The 23,258-nt window shown below is 37.4% G+C and overlaps 1 protein-coding gene across 3 annotated transcripts in view; it reads left to right on the top strand.

Annotated features, from left to right (window-relative positions):
* LOC126375149 (uncharacterized) overlaps window positions 1–23,258 on the top strand; it is a 557,945-nt gene that overhangs the window by 34,573 nt on the left and 500,114 nt on the right. The window contains exon 1 of one of the 3 annotated variants that reach the window (XM_050022001.1): window positions 14,800–14,817. The exons of the other annotated variants lie outside the window; for them this stretch is intronic. The gene's annotated coding sequence lies outside the window, so the exon portion shown is untranslated. Of the gene's footprint in view, window positions 1–14,799; window positions 14,818–23,258 lie in introns of those variants that run through there. 3 annotated transcript variants of the gene reach the window in all.

Below are 23,258 nucleotides of genomic sequence, written 5' to 3'. Positions count from 1 at the left end.
GAACGGCTTCCTGAGGTGTCGTATTCATCATTGAATGAAGAAAGTAGCAAAAATACACGCGTTAGGAGCAAGTGATGAAAGATAACTAAAGAAATTATGAAAAATATCCGACTACCCTCATTGAAGAAAAAGAAACGGAAATCGAAAACTCTAGGCAAAAGAGGGTAAATCGTTAGTATTGTGTTTGTTGTTTAATTTCAATGTGAATTGATGGTAGTTTAGAATAAATTTTAAGTCATTATAATTAACATAAAATGCACTTTCTTTAGGTATAACTTAAACCGTTGTAAGTTTTATACTTTTTTTGGAAATCGAATTAGAGTGCTACGGGAGCGGGTGGCCCGGTTTATTTGCTGACTAGTGTACTTGGCCGGATAAAAGGGGAGCGCTGAAGGCTATCACCCGGTACAACGTTTAAGACAACAGGCCAGAGGGTGCCCAGTTGGGTGCGAACGTCGTCTGAGAGGAAAAATATTTGAAAGAATTAATCGACCCTAGTGGTCGATAGCGATAAGCGCTGATTGAGGGAAATCCTCGACCACGCCGGTGGGGTCGGTATCGGGGTCCTGAAGTGTTTGGTGGCGCGAGCTGATTGGCCGCCTCTGTGGTTAGATTTAATCGGGTCGTCGGGATCGTATATCTTCGGACACCGATACTACAAGAAAGGCCTGTCTGGCTAAGTTGTGAGTGTTTTCCGAGGCAAAGCTGCAATGGAGACGTGGAAAAACTCCAAAACTATTCCAGGGGGCTAGCCAAGTTGCAACCGATTTGGAAAAGCGACAGTGTTAATAATAATAATGGGTTCGAATTAAGGTGACATGTCGATTCCGTAAGTTGGGTAGTTTCCTAGATCAAAGATGAATTATGCAATTCTGATTACTAATTAAAGACTGATGTAAAGATGACAAAAAACGTTTTCTTTTTAACTTATTTATGAATTTTAATAAAGAAAAATGTATAAATAAGTGCGACATTTTGTCACATTTTGTACGACGTCACAGGTTGCTTTTTCATACAAATTCCATAGTAATTTCGTGTTTTGACGTTTAGTAAAACGTAATTGATTTAACTAGTTGGAAACTAGCCTATTTTTACAGTCGCACACCGTCACTGTCATAGTTTCTAGTAATCGTTTGCAACTTAAGGCGGGATATATAAGTTTATTTTTTGTAGGTATGTTAAGAAAAAAAATGTTCCGCCGGTATTCGAACTTATAATTTCTAATTTTCAGGTTGGGACCTGACTATAATTAAGCAAGCAACGCCTGTTTCCTGAAAAGATGCAATGACCTCATAATTTTGAGTTTAAACCAGATAAGGGATTTTGTCCGTTAAGTAAGCAAGAATACCTGTTAAGAAGGAATTGTAAAGCACCCAAAGGGTTCCGTAACTTCCATTATGTGATTGGAAGTTTGTAGACTGTTAACTACAAAACTGGTTTAATAAAATAAAACATATTATGAGATATACTATAAAATAACATAGCATAAGCTCACGACTATATCCCAATTGGGGTAGTCAGAGGTACATCCATCGCAAGATGGACTAAACCCACACCTGACTAATCTTTCTGTTAGGACCAACGTGATAGATTGTGACCCGTACAATGGCCGAGCTAACTGTGTAAGTGAAAAACAGCACTTAAGATAAATTAATTACTTATTTGGTACAAGTTCTCATGGGTTCGAAATGGCGCTCTCCGATTTGTGACTTTCAGTGACAAAAATATTCACCTGAATCGTCATACTTTTTTTTTAAAGTTTGAAGGAAGGCATTTTACAAAAAAAAAAATATTGTCTTTATTATGTTTGGTAATTTTCTTTTCTGTCGTGGATAAGATCCAACGTCTGAAGTTTCTGTTATTGTGGCTACGGGATCCTAAAACAAACGATTATATTTGTGTTTTTCCCCTTTCGAGGGGATGGAAATTTAGCCTGGTTTCCCGACCAGAACCGGAAGTAGAGAACAACATTATCAAATTACAAAATCAGGATAATTTATACTCTTGTTTGCTTAATTATTTTGTTTACGTCATTTCAAAATAAGGGTACAAGAAACACCTAGCAAAACAAAAAGGCGATATAGTGATCACTATGATCAGGTTAAAATGGCCACATCGAAGCAATTCATCTAAGAAAGAAATATTGCAATTTGACATTTTACCATATAAAAGTAAGTGCGCAATGCAAACCATTATAACCCCCCTAATCAGCATAGCTGTCAAAGATTAGGTGTAGATATCATATACCTCTATCTACTCTTCTCCCCGTTATTTATACAGTATTCCCATACTGTGGTGCTGCCATGTTATGTTTGTCATCTAATTGGTGGATGTGATGAGCTGTTACCCAATCAAAGTGCAATTCTTATCGTGTGGATTGTGAGGTGGAATATCGTCTCCGTGGTCCAGTTGAACGTTGGGCTCACGATCCGGAGGTCCCGGGTTCGATTTTCGCTGGGAACATTGTCTTAATCACTTTGCGAGACTGTCCTTTGGTGAGGACTTTGCAGGCTTGAATCACCTGATTGTCCGAAAAAGTAAGATGATTCCGTGCTTCGGAGCGCACGATGAGCCTAATGCTCTAACCATTAGACTACGGAGGCTGTTGCATTTAAAACAACAAACCCAAAAATGCCTGGAAGGTGCCTTTTGATAACTGTCAAAAACGATTCTGAAAAGTAAAAAAGAAACTATAATACTCCAAAAAAGTACCTACCTACACTGCCGTGAAATTAACAATTTCTACGACGGCAAAAGAAATATTGCGATGGAACCTGGCTTTTTATCGTCTAATTGAGATAGGTGGAGATGTGAAAGGGGCGGGTTACACGGAGGAAGTGCGGGTAATTCATCAACCACTGACCTGCCGGATGTGCGAAATGGCCTGAAAAACGACCCTGCCCTGCTGGGTATTACATCCAACTTTTTCTTCGCTCTATATTTGATTTCTTTAGTGGCTTTTGTCATGCGTTATACGCTATTTATACACATACATACACTGTTATAGCCCGCGATTTCATCATTCCTTTCCCAGTAAACTTAGTAGATTTTTTGTGGTTTTCTACAATTAAAAATGCTCTCAAATACAGAAAGTTCGTGAGCTTATGTAATACACATAAAAGTAAGTAACATAATGAGTAAATAACACTATTTATTTGTATTTTACTTCTATAATCCCTTAACAAAGTTATACCTACTATTATTAGATACAGCCATTTGATTATGTATAGAACTACTTTTTTTGGTCTGACTTATTTTAGGTTTACCTCAAACGGAATTAACTACTTCGCTACGAGTATATACCTAACTTAATTATACTTATAGTTAAGAAAACTTATTTTCATTCTCACAAATAGATGTGGCATCACTCCTCCAATCTATAATAAAGTGTCACAAATAGGCGTTAGAATTCCCACGTCACTTCAGATTACCTTACATAAATGCCACCTTAATTATAAGTGTAACTTAACTGAGCTAAGCTTTTACTTAACACTATCTAAGTAAGCGGTTGGCTTATTAAGTAAGGGTATGTTCCAATGCAGGCGTATTAGCGGCACTTTAGAATCGTCACGATTGCTGTCATCTGTATAATCACAATCACTAACTAAATAATAATAACAGGTCCTAAGATAGATATGAAAGAAAGAATAAGAAGAGAAAAATTGAAAGTGAAGCAACAGTGAAGTGAAGTAAAAGTCTAGGAAAGTGATCTTAGGATTGAAGAAAGAATAAGAAAACACAAGTTAAAGTGAAGCAATAGTGAAGTGAAGTGATAGTGTAGGAAAGAGTTTGGTGAAGTGTACTGTGCAGTTTAAAGTGAAGGGCGGTGTCGGAACTCGTCTGTGTAGCTTTGGACAAACTGTATCGTGTTTGTCGTGAATAAAATATATTTTGCTAGGATTGCGTGTGTTTCCTTCGAATCCTGGAACCCGCTTGTGTAACAATTTTTTTTCTTGTCTACTTCTAGGCAAAGGCCGCCATCCATTTCTTTCACGACTATTGCTATCGAGAAAGAAAATACGTCATCAAGCATACAAATTCTTCGTCTTTGACTTCATCGCTTGTCGCTTACCGTTTTCGCTGGCAGTCCTAGCTAATGTGAGTTAACAATGACACCACGGCAACTTAAACTTTAATTGGGATATGTACGTCACTGGCTTACTTAGCTTAGGCGAGGCGCGATGGTGACTTAGACGAAATTTGAAACTTGTCTGCCAAATCCTGTCAGCTTCCAATTATACAGCTGGTTAAACTAAGAGTTATTGTAAGTTAAATGACGACATTATTATTCTAATGTGACATATTTATACATGTGTCAGTAACATCGTAATGCAAACTTTGAGTGACGATTCAAACCATGATTCTGAGTTGAAATCAAGTGGATATTTCCGTCGCAAAATTTTGGAACTGAAAAAAATAAAAAAGAACACCAAATGTTTCCGACAGGAAATTCCACTTGATATCAACTCAGAATCTGGTCTGAGTGATCCCCCTTAGTATTTGTTACGGCGTCACTAACGCGATGTATATAAACTTATACGACTAAAAATAGGTAAGCTATAATGAGTCGTTTTATTTCTAGACATGATCTATTGTATTTTTACCTCTGATGGTATTAACCACGGAACAGAAGAAAGAGGTTGAAAAGGCACGTGAGCGTGAAACGCGCGTCATACAAGTATGAGCAAATAGTCCGTACTTCCACTTTGTACTCCACTCATCCGCAAACTTTACCACGCACAGAGCTCTGCGATAGTTTTGTTATTTTATTTTTATTTATTTATGGAGGAAAGCTAACAGCACGGAACCTTAAATAAATACGTACAAACATCAGCTACAATGAGGCCAATTACAAGCTTCCAAAAAACCCACATATATATTCCACATAGTATATTAAAAGGTCGTTGTGTGCATTATAACTTGCAGGCTCGATCTACATTATTGGCTATCATGTTAGGAGATCTTTGGAAAGTCTTTGGTCTTTTTTTACCTTTTTTCTTTCTTTATTATTTTTCATTCTTCTTTTTTCTTTTTTTCATTCTTTCTTATTTCTTTTTTTCATCATCTAAAGAGAGAGTCCAAGATCGGGGGTAATAGAAACAATCAATGACTTTCTTTCTAAGTTTTTCTTTGTGTTTTGTCCCCGCAAACTTTTTCACTCATAATTGTAAACCGGGGTAACAGCGCATAAAGGTGTGCATCTTTCGTCTGAGGGCACTCTGTACAAATGGAAGAGGTGCTCCGCGGTAATGGAGGTTCTTGGATTAGTGGTTGACCCAGTTTTCGGAGGTGTTAAGCTACATATCAACCCTCGAATTCGTCTAAACGTAAATTTTTCAGCCCACGACATCCACCGTGCAGATTTTTATTATTTGATAAATTATAATTTACTTATATAACGTTTTTTGTAAAAAATACACTGGATACGATAAGAAAGAATACTACGTATAAAACGGAAACTCTCCGCACCCCATCAGCGTCTGGGCTGTTTACCTCACCCCCCCTCGAACACAGTTTAGACTTAATTCGTATAGTGACACTACACACTCACGCCTGCAATCCCTAATGGGGTTGACAGAGCCATAAATACTCTAAGGCAATCATGATACATATTTACTTAAAAAAGGAAAGGCGATTTGAAAAAAGAATGAAAGATAGGTATCAAAATCAACCCATTTGATTAAAAAAATAAAGTATAATTAAAACACATAATAACGGGTTCTTACCGCGTTTAAATGGGGATATGAGACTCCCGATATTTCGACACTGTTGCAAGTGACAACCGCGTAAACTTAAAACAATGTATAATATAAGTATACCTATTTCGTAATATTTTTTATTCGTGTCTCTAAATACTTGTATATAGTATATTATGTTGATTAAATGTACAGCGTTCAAGTGTGCTTTGAACATGCCCGTCGGATCAGTGATACGATAAACTCGGCACTTAAAAAGCAGAGTGTAAAATTGTAAACAGGAAAATTGCAACTCATACTACTGCATATGTTATAAAAACAGTCTTAATTAAATTAGCCTGTAAATTCTCGCTACCTTCCCTTTACCTGTAACAAAGCAATTAGGTGGGAACAACTTTATCTCCTAGATTTTGTCAGTTTCAGGATTTGTATTATAAATCCGCCTAAAACTACTACAGCTTCTCACAACCTGTATAGCCGGTTGTGAGAAGCTGCAGTAGTTTTAGGCGGATGAGACGTTCGTTATGTAAAAATTGACGATTCAAAGTGTAACTATGTTACCTACTGAATAAAGATATTTTTGAATTTGAATTTGAAAACGTTATGCGGGGTACGAGTTACATCTGTCAAAGTAAAGAAGCCAGTGTTGTGACGTTCATTAGCATAGTGATATCTAGGCAGAATGGTCTTATGATCTTAGCCTGACCCTCAAATGGGCAAATGGAAAAAAAAGAGCATAGTGATGTATATTAGGCCGATCGATTCTGTTCTATTTTATTTATCATTATAAATGCTTTTTTATTCACACGTTTAAAAGAAAGTCAGATGTGATACACCTCCTCTTTGCTTTATTAGTAACTACAGTAAGAGCCATTGTACCCTTATTATTTATATTATTATTATTTATTAAGTACAATAGCAGCATAAGCTGATGCGTGTACGTCACTGCACTTGGGTTTTTGTTTTTTTTATAATGTTTGTCAAGTCTATTCTTAAATGAGTTCACTGATGGTGCACTGATCACTGACTCTGAAAGCTTATTCCATGAGTCCACTACGCGGTTGGGAAGAAAATGTTTTCTGGGGTTGCTTGCACATGGAGGCTTGTACAGTTTCAGTGAGAGCCCTTTTAAATTTGTGTTTTTGTAGAATTTATATGTTTGCTTTTGAGTTTTTTCGAAACTATATTGTTCATCGTATCATGTGATCATCGTGTCATTGAATTATAGTCTGCGGATGCATCTTACAGGGCATACTATGCTTGATAAGTAATGGGGAAAACATTTTCTCTCCTTCCGCCATTTTGTCACCCCTATGAATAAAAGTTTCGTTACCAATATCATTACTGCAAATAGTTATAGCCTAGCAATTGAGTATACCAGAGGCAATTCTGACTAAAGTTTGCCATATGAAATTCTATCGCGTACTATAATGGCATATAATGGGGAACGCCGGCTGAGTAGAAGTTCTGTACCACTTAGAAATAGTTTGCATACGTTTGGATTGGGAGCTGTTCGATTTTTTAGATATTTGTGTTAGTAGGCATCTTGTTTTAGAGCTTGTAATTACATTATCATATTGCGAGCAATTATTATATTACGAGAGAGGGTTTCTTTACACGCGAGAGAAACCTGTTAACGTTGACTTCAACGATATTCCTGTGATAATAAGCATTAATGCGCGTCTTTTTTTTACATTTTATACCTTTCTTTTGTATCGTGAATTTCGTGTACGAAGTCGCGGGCAGACAGCTAGTTGCTTATATTAATCAGATCAATCAGTTGGCACGATTTTCATCAACAACATCTTCCGACGACATTTGATACAATGTCTACTGATATTTATAGTGCAGCCTAGTGCATTTATAAGTGCATTTAACAACATGTTCTTGATTCTCAATTGACTTTTATTACCCGTATTGAGATTAAACATATTATAAAGGCAAGATGATTGGACTCTTATTATCTCATTTTATTTACAAAAAAATAGCATTTACAAATTATTATTATTATATTTTTATATATTATAAATGAGGAGCTCGGTGGCGCAGCGGTGAACGCGCTCGGTCTGCGATTGTTGAAGTTAAACAACTTTCGCATAGGCCGGTCATAGGATGGGTGACCACAAAAAAAAGTTTTCATCTCGAGCTCCTCCGTGCTTCGGAAGGCACGTTAAGCCGTTGGTCCCGGCTGCAATGGCAGTCGTTAATAACCATCAATCCGCACTGGGCCCGCGTGATGGTTTAAGGCCCGATCTCCCTATCCATCCATAGGGAAGGCCCGTGTCCCAGCAGTGGGGACGTTAATGTGTTGATGATGATGATGATATTTTTATATATAGGTATTTTAATCTCTCCGAAGAGGATTAATAACCCTCAATGTCCCACTGCAGGGTAAAGGCCACTCTTCCCTTCTGCCACTCCACCATGTCCCCAGCTTGTTCGTGCCACAGTTTCGAAAAGCGGTCTAACTCGTCGCGCCATCTTTTTCGTGGCCAACTTTTTTTTTGTGGTGAACATTTAGATATAATTAAAAATAAACTACTAAAATAAAGAAAGAATTACTACAGGCTCAAAAATGTTAAAATTTATTAAAAAAACATCATAGAAACTTACAAGGAAAGAGAGGAAGGGGGATATCAAAAAGAGCTTACATGGAACACATTATAGAGAAGGTGAATATCATGTCTTATAAGGAAGTGAATGAATTGGCCTTTGATAGACAAGAATGCTATACCGACAACAGCGTGCCTCTTAAATTAGTGATGATTGACCAATCAGTGTTCCTATTTGCAAACGAAGTCAATGAGAAATATAGTTTTCTTTTATTTATTTTATTCGGGATAACAATAGCTTGTTTTACATAAAGAGATTAAGTTATAATAATAATAAAAAAATATTTCTTTAACAGAGATGGTATATAATAATATTTGCAGTTGTGACCTTCTAGTAAGAGTGAAACATCTGTGTCAGAAGGTCACGCTCCTCTATATTTTTTTTTGTTTTGGTTTTGTTTATGTATTATTTATGTTGTGTATGTATTTTTTTTAATGAAAAGTGATGACGATGAATGATGAAACCTAAGCCCCCATCCTTGGAGCAGACTTCTACTCCGAACCCCAAACGAATTAACTCAAAAGTCCGCATAAACTTTCGAGTTATAAAGCAGCTTGTTGGCACGAAGCGAAAATAGATAGGTACACTTTGTTTATTGAATATTCCGATAAAATAACACTGTCGCGAATGTCTTTCGACTAACTTAATGCGATTATTAACCACAAAACACCACTTCGTATTAATTGTTTAGATTATTCAATGAAGAAAGCAACTGTCACGTTGCCGTTCCCGCCAAAAAGCACCGAATTAAAACAGTTTTTATGTTTATTTTTGCTCGTACTGGGTAGGTAAAGGGTATGTACCCCATACAGCCAATTTATGTAAAAAATTACTCCCGTATTAGTTCGGTCTGATAGAAACATCAGTAACATATCGCGTTCACTTAATGAAACATCTGCAAGCGATCCAAAGACGCAGCGAATCTCATTTCACATCCCGTCGTCGTCTCAACTATCCCGAAGCGTATCCAAAATCAGCCATGCAAAACGCGTAAGTAGTTAGTTACATACATTTCCACTATAGAACGCGATATCTCATGCTTGAATGTGGCCCGTGGGTGTTCAGGACGGGTCTCCAGAACTATTTCATTCAATATTTAGGCTCTAGAGTCCAGAACGGACTTACGTGAGCCGAGTTTTAAGTACCCAAGTTATTGTATTTTACAGAGTTTGTATGAGGGAATTATTATAGAGGATTATTATAGAGGAATCCGATGATAACTTTTCTGCACGTGCTGGAGTTGGGTTGAATTTTGGCGAAAAGTTTTATACTCCATTAACATAGGTACCTAATATGTAAGTAGGTACCTACATAGCTTTGAAATAGGTTTTTGTCTACGGAAAATAACACTACTGACATAATTCGTTTCACTGTGGTCCAGTAGTTGAGCGTCGGGCTTCCCCAGTTCGAATCTCGGTAGGCACACCACAAAAATCACTTTGAGAGCCCTGGTTTGGTTAGGACATTGCAGGCGGGTTGGTGGAGGTGTTTTACGGCTAATAGCCGAGTCCAACGGATTAACGTGGCCTCCGAAGCACGAAATCGGAATTACGTAATTATCTCATAAATAAACATCTCTTCACTGTATTATTATTGCTCAATTAGGTACACAATATCTTCATATTACCAAGAACTAGCATGTTCTCGGTAAATCATATTCAGCGAGAGCGGGTTATGCTACTGACTAGTTATTACCCGCGGGTTTGCTGGCGAATTACGAGATTATTAAGTATTTCTAAATCTTAGAATTTACAGTACTTCATGCTTTTACAGTAACATAATAATGTCGTCATTAATTTAAGAGCCACGCTCTTGTCGGTGTAGCATTCTCCACGCTACTTTTTAGGGGAAACTGGGGCAGTAGTTTCCCTCTTGCCTTCCGCCCCTCAGTACTCTGTCTGACGCAAGTGGGATGGCGCCCAAAGTAGTCTATTTCAAAGCCGTACTAGGACTCCTGTCCTCCGCCTTTGAATAGAACTGACAGTTACTGCTGCCCTCCGTCCTGCATTACGGACCGATGGCTCACTCTCCGCCTCTACAACCGTTGAGGTCTTCACCCGTACCCGTACCCCTTGGCAAGGGATAGTGACATTGACATTATATAATAATCATCCGTCTGTAATGATCGATTGCCAAGGTGTTCGGACGGCGATACGACTCATCACCTATCACATTGGTCTAACAGAAAGCGTTGTGAGGTGTGGGTACTTAGTTCATCTTTCGATGGATGTGCCTCTGACTACCCCATTAGGATAATGTCGTAAGCTTGTTATGTTGTATAACTTATAAAGTAACATATGAATTAATTGTTACTAGGGACGAGTGAGTGAGTGAACCGTATTTCATAGTTAGTTTCCAAGTTATATTATGACTCGTAAATGGGTATTAACAGTTGTTAGCAGTTAATATTATGCCAGTAGTTAAACTAATGTTTGTCGTTACGTGGTGTAATGTGTGAATGAGATAACTTAACCGATTAATGTGACATATTGCCCATTTCGAGATACGCTAATTGCGTAAGATTTTTCATTCTTGTCTATCAAAGGCCAATTCTTTCACTTCCTTATAAGACACGGCGTTCGCCTTCTTTTTAATCTGTTCCATGTAAGCTCTTCTTGGTCTTTCCCTTCCTCTTTCCTTGTAGCTACCCTTTTATGACGTTTATAATAAACTCGTCGAATTAATTAAAAACATCAGTTGATTGGTGACAATAAATTATTTTACTGAAACGTTCAAAATCAAGCCTCACGATAGCTTTGTTGAATAGTGGAAATCGAAGCACATTTACCTATACCGAAATTACCTTAATTTGAGCGCAGTGTTACACGCATAAACTGTGGTTTTAACTACGTAATGTTATGTTATTATGTGTAATAGAACTACACTGAAAATAGCAGTGATAATTATGTAACTGATTGATATGATGTTTTGACTGACATTATAATATTTATCATAATCGAACTGAGGATTTCATATCAAACATTTCTGATTACTGGTGAATCTGCTCACCCCATTACGGACCACGAGCGTGAGTTTATTTATTTATTTATTAAAAAATATACACTGCAGTTTTACAAAAAATATGTTTGGCCAAACTGCAAAACAGTTTGTTGCCGAGCTTATACACCCAATACAAATTAAGCAGCTTATCTATACTTCTATATCTAGTCTATTGTAATATTTATAAAAAGGTAATTTTTATGAGGTAATGGTTTGTTTAAAATGTATTTATTGTTGTAAAATTCCTAGTTATACTATGTATGGGAACATTAAGTTAGTCTCAAAAAGGCCACATCGAAACAATTCATCTACGTATAAAAGCAATATTGCAATTTGACATATTTTTTTGCAGTGCAGTGCACACTTACTTCTATATGCGGAAAAATTGCAATATTGCTTTTTTGATGTGGCCTGTTTAACCCCCGATCAACTACATATAATCTTTAAATTGATCCGTCAATTCGATTGTTTAAATATATTTTAGAGATGGGCAAAAGGGCAAAAAATTATGGAATGCGTTGAAAATCTGACATTTTTAAAACCATAAAACTTAAAATGCTCCATAAAGGGTGTACACCAAACTGCATCAGTCTTTTGACCGTGAAAGCAGCCGGCAAAGAGCTCTGCGTTCATGGTTCATTACCTCTTCATTACTGTTAATTACCTCGCTGGCTTGCGCTTCTTCAGCATTTTATATCCTCGATAAAGTTTGAAACATATAGGTGTCGTTTTTTGTAGATTATCTTATTAAGGTTTTAGCAACATTTTTAGTAAGTTTAATTTTAAGTTGGTAATATTTTAGCTAGCGTGGTAGGGTAGCTTGCTTATTTTTAATATGTAGTTTTAGATAACTAAAACACATAATAACGGGTTCTTACCGCGTTTAAAATGGGGATATGAGACACTTGCAACAGTGTCGAAATATCGGGAGTCTCATATCCCCATTTTAAACGCGGTAAGAACCCGTTATTATGTGTTTTAATTATGATAATAACCGCGTAAACTTAAAACAATGTGTTTTTAGATAGTCTATCATGGACTAAGGCTGTCACTGAATGGTGGCCAAGGGATTGTATGCGTTATCGAGGCAGATCACTAGCCTGGTCGTCGGATGATATTGTGAGGTACGCAGGAAAGCAATGGATGAGACTTGCTCAGGACCGGAAAAGATGGCATGAAGAGAGGTCTATACCCAGCAGTGGGTGGACACAAGGTGAGTAGCTAGATAGATATATTAATGTTGCGGTGTTGAAGAAAGTCATGCGATGCAAATGTACATAAGAAAAATACAAAAAAAAAAAAAAAAAAACAAGTATGCTGGTGCGGATATAATCCCTTAGTCGACTTTAGCAACAAGCTTGGGAAAAGCTTATAAATAATGCGATGACCATAATATAAGTACTCGTATGCTTGCTCTTTATTCTAAATCCAGCACAAAAAATAACATTTTCTAAGTAACAATGGAAGGTAAATTATAAAGAAAATTATTTCCACCTGTAGTTTCCAGCGAACATTCTCTATTCCATTCGGCATAACAATCAAATAACAACTCTATCTCTAAAGGACAGAGCGTACATTAAAATGTAAATTAGTGTGTCACAGCAATTCTGAACGATAGGGTTGCCACTTGTCATGTAAATGTTTACTGAAGAATGTTGCGATTTATTGATGAAAACGAGGCTTGAAGATGTTCATGTGATCTTCTAGCATGATAAGAAATTGTTTTGTTATACTATTTACTGATTCTTTGTGGATGCTGAATTTTGATCAAATTATTTGGAAAAAGTATACATTATCGGGCCGGCCACCATTGGGCGTCGTACGGCTGATGATGATGATACATTATTGAATTGAAAATTAACCCCTATTTTCAGTTTTAATTAATTTTATTTAATGTTATTAAACTGTTCGAAAAATGTCCATTAAAATATAATATTGTTACAAATTGTATAAAGTTAAGAAGTGTCGGGTGTTTAACAATTTAAAATGTTTCAAATTTTCAATTTTTATTCCGCACGACGCGGCAGCTATGTTGATTTAATTGAAATTTTCATAAAAATGTTCCAGAAATATTGAATTGGAATTTTATATTTTGACTTTCTCCATGCGGTAACGTCAGAAATATTTGATGTCATGAAAATTTTTAAACAAACATCGACTTTATCGGTTCTGTAATAGTGGTTCTGATTCCATACAAAACTAAAATGCTGACCTTCTTTTAAATACGTATACATTGATGTTAATTCCTGCAGACACCATCTAATTGTATTTTAAGTTATTTCTGTCATTTTCTTATCCGCCGATAAGGAAAGGGACGAGTAATCGATAGACACGGACGTATTTCCATAAATTGTGACGAATATTAGACAGAAATCTACAACAACCCTTTAAAAATTGTATATTGGTCAATAACCCAACAAATAGAATTAAGTTGACAGCACACGTCAAACGGGTTGCATATTAGCGAGATGCCTATTTTATTCGCCCGGGTTATTCATTCATTTTAAGATTAATAATTGTCAACCATCCGTCCCATTCCTTTTCGGCGGATAAGAAAATGACGGGTATTTAATAACTTAAAATACGATGTGTCTGCACGAATCGCGGCCATTATGTAGATAGTACCGACCGATTGGTTGTGTTTTTGGACCGATCGTCGTGGAGATCCTTGGGGGAGGCCTATACCCAGCAGTGGGCGTCTTACGGCTGATGATGATGATGTAGATAGTATAAGTTCGTTCCCTCAAATTAAGATGCTGATCAAATAAAGTGCAATATCGGTTGTACTGTCACGAGCATTAATATGTATACACTTTTGTACCATGTCACATTAACTTTTTTGACAAATTGAACTGTAAGTCTCACTAAATGTCAAATATGTTAGTGCGACAGAGTCCTAAAGTGGGTACATTATATTGCTTATGACTGTACAGTGTTGTTACACGCCTTTCCTTGTGACAAAATACGCCGTGGACTCTTTTTTACAAAGATGGTTTGTCTATTTGTTATAATAATATGAGGTCTATGACAGAGACACATTATGTTCCAAAGAGTTTATGACTAATTCACTACCAACCAATTTCCGGCAAAGTAGATAATGCCATCTGCGGCAAATGTAAAATAAGTCAAGTCAAAAAAAAGACTACCAACCCTAGAGTACCTGTAACACGGCGCAGCGGAACCTCACATATTTGCAGATATCTAAATGGCAGACCATGGCGTAGATATGGTAATGACGTCGACTACAGCCCCACCGATTGTCATCGCGTGTGGAACGGGACGGACTGTGATCTAATAAGAGAGTGTGTCGGTGTAATGTTGCATTCGTGTGTGTACATAATTATGTAGGGACCCTGGGGGTTTAAAAGCAACTCATATCCCCCTAGCATTATCCCGTTTTTTCACAGGGCCCGCTTACCTAACCCGAAGATTTGACACGTACGGCTTTTTACGGAAGCGACTGCTTTATTTGGCCTTCCTTCGTGAACGGGACACCAGCCCAATACAGGTTAGAACACATATCTCCGAAAATGCATTTCTCGGAAATGTCGGTTTTCTCACGATGGTTTCTTTCACCACTGAGCACGTGATAATAATTTATGACCCAAACGTGAATTCGAAAACAAATTCGACAATCATTGGTTTAGGCCTGTGCTGGATTCGAACCTGCGACCTCAAAGTGAGAAGCAAGCGGTCTACCAACTGTCACGGCTTAAAATAAACTCATAATGTAAAAGCAATATTGCTATTGGACATTGTTGACTTTTATATGCGCACCTATCTAATGTGTTTTCTCATATCATTATTAAAATCAATAAAATCTCAAAATCACTGAATCCGACTTTATTGAGTTTGAATTCTTGGAATGTTTGGATTATCGGTAATTGATATTATGTGTTTCCAAGATTTGTGCTCGGTAATGGGAATGGATTCGCCCACTATTACATTTGACTTAAACATAGCTTGAGAAGAGTGGGTGACATGGTAACGAAAACTTTGAAGCATTTAATTAATTACAAATGTCGCACCTCTGCCCCTGTTAGCAGTTATCAAAAAAATTGCCGCAACAACAAAATGTTAACTCTCGAAGATCGAAGAGTAATACTGGATGTGGGTCTTCTGTACGATGTTTTGCGTGGTCGTCTTGACTGCCCTGAGATGCTGGAGCGTTTTCGGTTCAATGTACCCCGTCGCCGCACAAGACACACTGCCTTGTTCCATGTTCCCCTACACTCTACTAATTACGGACAAAATTCTGTATTTACGAGATTAGTCCATACATATAATGCACGGTTCGGTGAAATTGATTTATTTACGGATAGTAAACGAATTTTTTTACGTAATATTAAATGTACTATATTTAATGGAAGTACTTAACTGAATTACTTTTCTATTTACTATCATATTAAGACATTTTTAAATTATAAAGTGATACGGACTGTTGTGTGGTATTGACATAAACACACACACACAAATACACACACACACACACACACACACACACACACACACACACACTGTCTCTTCTTTTTTTTCCTTTGGCATCCTCTTTATATTTTACTAGGTATGTAATTATGTGGATAGCTGTAATTGGTCTTACATATTGTAAATGAAATCATACATTGTACAATTAGATATAAGACTGTTGTTGTCCCAAATAAAATAAAATAAATAAAAATAAATGAATCAGACTATGATTCTGAGCTGATATCAAGTGAAATTTTCCGTCGCAAAAGAACAGAAAATAATTTAAAAAAAAAACACAAAAAATTCATGAATTTTGCGACGGATAATTCCACTTGATGTTAACTCAGAATCATGGTCTGAATCATCCCCCTCAGTATTTGTTACGATGTCACTAACACCCTGTACCTATACATAATACATACTAGAGGTGTATACTTCTACCTGTAGGTGTCTTGGTATGTTATGTTGTTGGTTATTTTAATTAAAAGATCATTAAAATACCTTATTGAAAGTTAAGATTCTATTTGAGTTTTATCTTGCAGCCATTGACTACCGCTTCACGGTTAAAGAGACGAATCAGCATTTTCCAGGGTTTGACGTACTCGTAGGATAAATATGACAATGATGCAGTTCCAATTATCGTCAGGTGGTTTGTAAAGGCCGGAACCTGAAACGGAAAATGGACTATTGTGTATAACCTTTTTGACTCGTTGAAGGGAATTGATGGTCATTGTGGGGAAATGCGTCTGTACAATATTATTATGGGTTGAAATGAGTGTTTCATCTTTTGTTGCATTTAAGTCATTACTCAGAATAACTCAAAAACATCACTATTCATTAGGTAGTCATACAATATATATATCACCTAATGAATATTTATTTGCATTAACAATGGTATACATTAGGAGCTAGTAGCTGGAGATTCCTTTTAGACTCTTTTAGTTTATACAAATAAAAGAAAAAAAAAGACACTAAGTATAAGAGCATACATATACGTGCGTCTGAGTGAGCTTTATAGTAAGTTACACTTTGAATCGTAAATTGATCATTTTTGGTTTCATTCATTTAAAACTACTGCTGCTTCTCACAACTTGTATTACCGAGGAAAAGTAGCTGCAAGAAAACCCTGGGCAGAGGGCCCTTGACTAGACGTTCTTGAAAAAAAGAAAAAATATATTGAACGCAATGTTAGCAATTTGGCTGCATGATATTGGTTCCCATGCATTTTTTTCTTCTAAGTAGTTATTAACCTTATATAATATAATAATACGATTTTGATTAAGAATTAATAGTATTTTATGCAACAGTTGTATAAGAAGGGTCAAAAAATGCGAGTGGCGTGAGTTGCGATGTGAGCCTTGGCGAACATCGCAATAAGAGACGCCACGAGCATTTTTTGACCTAGTTATACAACGTTGCATACACTACTTTTTCTACGACGTAATTTTAAATGAAACAAAAATTATACAAAGAAAAATTTTATTTATAAAAATTATTTTCCAACGCGCGGGAAAATGGCGGCAAATGTATACTTTTTTTTTATAGTATATCTATGGCACCAAACAAAGTAAAGGTGCCAGTTTCCAGGTCAAAAAAAAAAAAAAACAACAATGCTTTTTTGGCGACATTATAGTACAGTTACACTTTGTAAACAATGCTTTTATAGGCCATAGAGCGTACACTTTTTCAAAGAGTTTAATTATGTATGTACTTATATTAGACTTTTTGGTTATTTAAATGCCAGATTAAAGTAGAGGAGTAGAAAAAGACTTTTTTCTACTCCTCTACTGTAAAATAGAGAAGTAAAGAATTAAAGTAGAGGAGTAGAAAAAGACTTTTTTCTACTCCTCTACTGTAATCTGGCATTTAAATAACCAAAAAGTCTAATATAAGTACATACATAATTAAACTCTTTGAAAAAGTGTACGCTCTATGGCCTATAAAAGCATTGTTTACAAAGTGTAACTGTACTATAATGTCGCCAAAAAAGCATTGTTGTTGTTTTTTTTTTTTTGACCTGGAAACTGGCACCTTTACTTTGTTTGGTGCCATAGATATACTATAAAAAAAAAGTATACATTTGCCGCCATTTTCCCGCGCGTTGGAAAATAAATTTATAAATAAAATTTTTCTTTGTATAATTTTTGTTTCATTTAAAATTACGTCGTCGTAGAAAAAGTATTGTATGCAACGTTGTATAACTAGGTCAAAAAATGCTCGTGGCGTCTCTTATTGCGATGTTCGCCAAGGCTCACATCGCAACTCACGCCACTCGCATTTTTTGACCCTTCTTATACAACTGTTGCATAAAATACTATTGTCGTTTTGGCACTATAGAGTCCAATTATTATTCATGCATGAGATTATGTGACGTTAAAATATCATGTCGTTCGAATCCTGGTAAGGACATATCACAAAAATCACTTTGTAAATCCTTAGTTAGGACACTGCAGGCTGATCACCCGTCATCTCCTTTCCATTATTCAGCTTTTCACAGGGTCCGCTTCATCATCATCAATTTAAGAGCCACGCTCTTGTCGGTGTAGCATTTTCCATTCCAGTCTATCAAAGGCCAATTCCTTGACTTCCCTATAAGACACAACCGGGTAAGGGTCCGCTTACCTAACCTAAAGATTTGACGGGTTCGGTTTTTTACAGAAGCGACTGCCTGTCTGACCTTACAACCCGCGAAGGTAAAACCAGTCCAATACAGGGTAGGTCACATACCTCCGAAAATGCATTTCTCAGGAATAGTTGTTTCGATGTTTTCCTTCACCTCTGTGCACGTGATAATCATTTATGATCCAAACATGGATTCGAAAATAAATTCGAAAATCATCGGTTTAGGCCTGTGCTGGATTCGAACCTGCGACCTCAAAGTGAGAGGAAAGCGTTCTACCAACTGTGCTACTACGACTCTACCTAACAGTCATGCCGGAACTAAATTCACTGCTCATAAAACTAGTAAAAACATAATTTCGATATGATACCTCGTGAATTCGCGTTAGTGCAAACATTCGAGGCATCATATAAATCTCAAATTTAATGGATTTGCGACATTTTGTGAAATTATATTTATACACCGGGGTTACGAGGTTGTTGCTCTTGTTACGATTCTGAATCATGCGCAGTTTATAGGTATTCCCAAGGATTTAGTCTAGTCTGTTTACGTAGATTATCACTCATTTTATATATCATAAAGTTAATTAACAGAATGCACCACAATAATCATCGCGGCCAGCGTCATTTAGATGAATAATGTTGCTTATTTATGTACACACTATCTAATTTTATTTTAAGTTATACCTGTCATTTCCTTATCCGCTGAAAAAGAATGGGACGGGTAATCGAGAGACATAAAATGTATGGAACACACGTCAATTTGAAGCAGTAATTTCCAACCCGCGAAGAGAAAACCAGCCCAATACAGGTTAGGTTACATACCTCCGAAGACGCATTTCTCGGGAGTGTGGGTTTCCTCACGTTGTTTTCCTTCATTGCTGAGCACGTGATAATCATTTATGATCCAAACATGAATCCATAAGGCCGCCCAATTTGTACTGTATTCATGTTATGTCTGATTGTTGAAATTTTGTTCTGTGCAATAAAGTATATTTGATTTGATTTCGATTTTATTTGAATTCGAAAACAAATTCGACAATCATTGGTTTAGGCGTGTGCTGGAGGCATAGAAGTCCTTGGCGGCAACAGTAACCCTCACACCTCACACACCAGGATTCGTCATGTCGGTCATTCACTCCACAACCCACACGAAACAAATAGAATGGCTTTTTATAAAATATTGTGTTAAAGTCTGATGTGTAGTAGGTGTACTAGACACACACTAAACGCGGTACTAACAGAGAAGTGCCGTTCCCGCGAATGTTCCCACTTTGAGAACTTTCCCGGCAGTAAAAAGGCGCAAAACTTATGTAAAAATAGCTTTATGAACAATTTGAAAAAGAAAAGCAGCCATTAAAGAGTTTTTACAAGCGGAATATTGCCACTTTGGAAATATTCCCGCGAATAGACATCACTGGTGGTTACGGTGGGAATGGGCGGGACATGTCTGCCCTATGCTTCCGGAAAACTGGGCCAAAATTACAACCGATTGGTCCCCACAGGGTTGTCGACGTCGAGGTAGACCACGACGACGGTGGAGGGACGAGCTGGACGCCTTCCGACACACCTGGCGCAACGATGTACAAGACAGGGAGGGTTGGAAAGAGACGGGGGAGGCCTTTGCCCAACAGTGGGACATTAATTAGGCTACAGAAAAAAAAGACATCACTGGGTACTAAGAGGAAGTCATAAAGAGGTGTATGGAGAACGATGCGATATTTTATTTCGGCGCTAACGCAATAATGTTTTCTGTCGTGATGTCATCATTATATACGGCGATACGGCTGAGCAGCTATCATGTTGATCTATCAAAAGCTCGGTGAGCCGTGGAATCACTGGAAGACAATTTGCCACACTTGGTCAACAGTACTAAGTACCCAATGGAAGACTTAAGTACCTATTTAGTTCATGTTTGAATATTAGAATCTTCCATGATAGAATTCTAGACGGCGATTCGGCTCACCACATATCAAGTTGATCTAACAGAAGTGGGTAGTTCATCTTGCGATGGATGTAGTTATGTTAAATATAGTTTGCCGTACAGTGAATTTCTAGATTATAAAAACTAAACTTTGACATTGTTAACTAGAGTTTTATTATTATTTTATTTTATGATTGATTTGTATTATATAATTCTTATTTAATTGTAGATGCATGTGTAGCACAACAGCATAAATTTGAATGCTTACTTGTAAGCTGAAAACACGGACTACTGTATACAATAACATCTGTAAACACTGTTTTCTGGCAAATAAATTATTCTATTCTATTCTATTCAGTAGGGCTAACGGTCATTTTATCGATTCTGACGATATAATTATGTCGTTTTGTCGATTGGTGCTAATGTGTGAACCCAAATAAGTCATGTTGTCCTATCAAAATACGAACAAACTCACGTGACACGCATGTTAGGGAAAAACAAACTTATCGATTTTGATATAACTTATTGAATGGATTGATAATTTTGTTAATCACGGTGTACATGATAGCCCTGCTGATGACGCAAACTAGCTACCTACTGTTTTTTTTTAAACATAATGTTCAAATTACCTACATTATTATCAAATAACCTTTGAAGTACCATTATTTATGACAGATCACGAATTAGGTCGCGCCATCATCTGATGTGCGTCAAAATGTTAGCACTCACTACGTGATACCCCATGGATGTTGCCTTTCCGTTGCGTCGTCGGAATGAATAGTCTTATAAAAGCGATTATATCATTTGCCAATGCATCCTGCCCGATACGTTAAGGTCACGGGCGCGGCGATAGTGATTGTCATTTAGTCTAAGACTTAGCACGCACTACGATTTAAACGCACGGTTTAAAAATAGCTGAAAAAGCAAATACGCACGCAAATCACGCTTTGATTTAAAGAAAAAATACCGGCCAAGTGTTGGTCACACTGGCGCACGAAGAGTTCCGCACCATTGACTAAGTAAACAACAGTAGGTAAACAATTTCATATTACCTATCTGTTACCATTATTGCGAGCAAAAAATGGGCTAAAAAGATTTTGTGGCGCTTTTAATATGGGAGCCTTAAATATTTATGTTATTGTTTTTAGTTTTATGTCTTGTTACAGCGGCAACAGAAGTGCATAATTTGTGAAAATTTCAACTGTATTGCTATCGCGGTTCTTGAGATACAGCTTGACAGACACAAGGACAGACAGACAGCGAAGTCTTATACACACATTTTTACCCTAAAAGCCGAGGGCGATAATCGCAGTGCGGGCGCCACATTTTTATTACTCATTTCAATGGTTCGTCGCTGTGATTTGTAGTATTACTTATTTGACAACCCCTTCAGCATCCGATTTCAATATTGTTCTGTGAATTTTAGTATCCTCTATGGCTAGAGTAATCGACGGCGCTTAGAGCTTGACGCCAAGCGCGATGAATTGAAAGCCCGACCGCTTACGGCGATCAATTACACATATTTAAATGGTGTGCTCACATGCCCGCTATGTGCGAGGATCTTTTCCAATAAGATTGACTATATAAGCCACATGCGAGCACATGGACGTCAAAGTTGAAGCAGTTGCTGTAGCCAAAATCGGCTGGATCACATCATCATCAATCAGGTCGTCAGGATCGAATACTATATGTCCTTCGGGCGCCGATATTTTTCGGTACCGTCCATAAGCGGAATGTATTCAGAAGTGGTACTCTCTCTCTCTTTATTTAAGAGCTGCGCTTTTGTCGGTGGAGTAATCGCCATCACTCCATAGATAGGGCGTGTAGAACGGTGGTTGCCCCAATCGCCTTCCGTTCCGCAGTACACCGACCAATTTCTCAATCGGTGATATTCTAGCTAGAGCCCTACCAGAATCCATTTCCTCGGCCTCCAATCAGTACTGATACCGCTGCTGCCCGGCATCAGGGGTGCGTAAGTGGTACTCTACCCTACTCAAATACGAGTGCGGAACATCATCGAAGAAACAAAGATAAACAGAGTACGTTGCCGTAGTATGCAATAGAATCTGAATCAGCCGAACACAAGCTGCCGACAGAGATACATCGCTTCAGTCGCTACGAGTACACCCGACCGCCAGCCAGCGATATACCGTTGTTGTGCTATACGTGATTGGCAGATTGCAAGTTCTTGGAATCTACTCGGATTTTCAAACAAGCATTAGTTTTCAGTCCAGTTTGACGTTGCTTATTGTCGATTCACCTCAGAGCATTCACTTCGAGCCGGATTTCACTTGAAACAATGTAGAAATTAAAAAGAACGAAGCTACTACTGCGGGTTGTACTCTGTAAGCATGCATCTCCTCTCCTCCCTTAGCATTATCCCGTTTTTCACAGGGTTCGCTTACCTAACCTGAAAATTTGACGGTCCGGTTTTTAACAGAAGACTGCCTGTCTGACCTTTCACCACGCGAAAGGAAAACCAGCCGAATACAGAACCAGAAAGTGCATTTCTCGGGAATGTGGGTTTCCTCACGATGTTATCCTTCACCGCTGACCACGTGATAATTATTTATGATCCAAACATGAATTCGAAAACAAAACGACAATCATTGGTTTAGACCTGCGTTGGATTGGAACCTGCGGCGTTCTACCAACTGGGTTACCACGAATACTCTGTTTGTAAGCATTTTAATATATTGTTACGTGTAGACCATAAAATTAGTAGTCATTGTGAGCTATTTCTCCGTTTACAAAGCTAGTTCGTTCGTCAAAAGCAATGAAACGTGATGAGGACTGGAGAGAGGAAAAAATGAAATATTTTGTCCCAAGAATGCTTTGTTTCTTTCAACGGGTCACTCAATTAGGCGAACTCTTCGCGAGAATAGCGCAACTTCCAGACTTCCCTCGAGCAAATCTGTACTTTTTTTATTTCCCAAGAA

This window comes from Pectinophora gossypiella, chromosome 18 (assembly GCF_024362695.1).
Source record: "Pectinophora gossypiella chromosome 18, ilPecGoss1.1, whole genome shotgun sequence".
NCBI lineage: Eukaryota > Metazoa > Arthropoda > Insecta > Lepidoptera > Gelechiidae > Pectinophora > Pectinophora gossypiella.
This window is presented reverse-complemented; position numbering and strand designations above follow the sequence as displayed.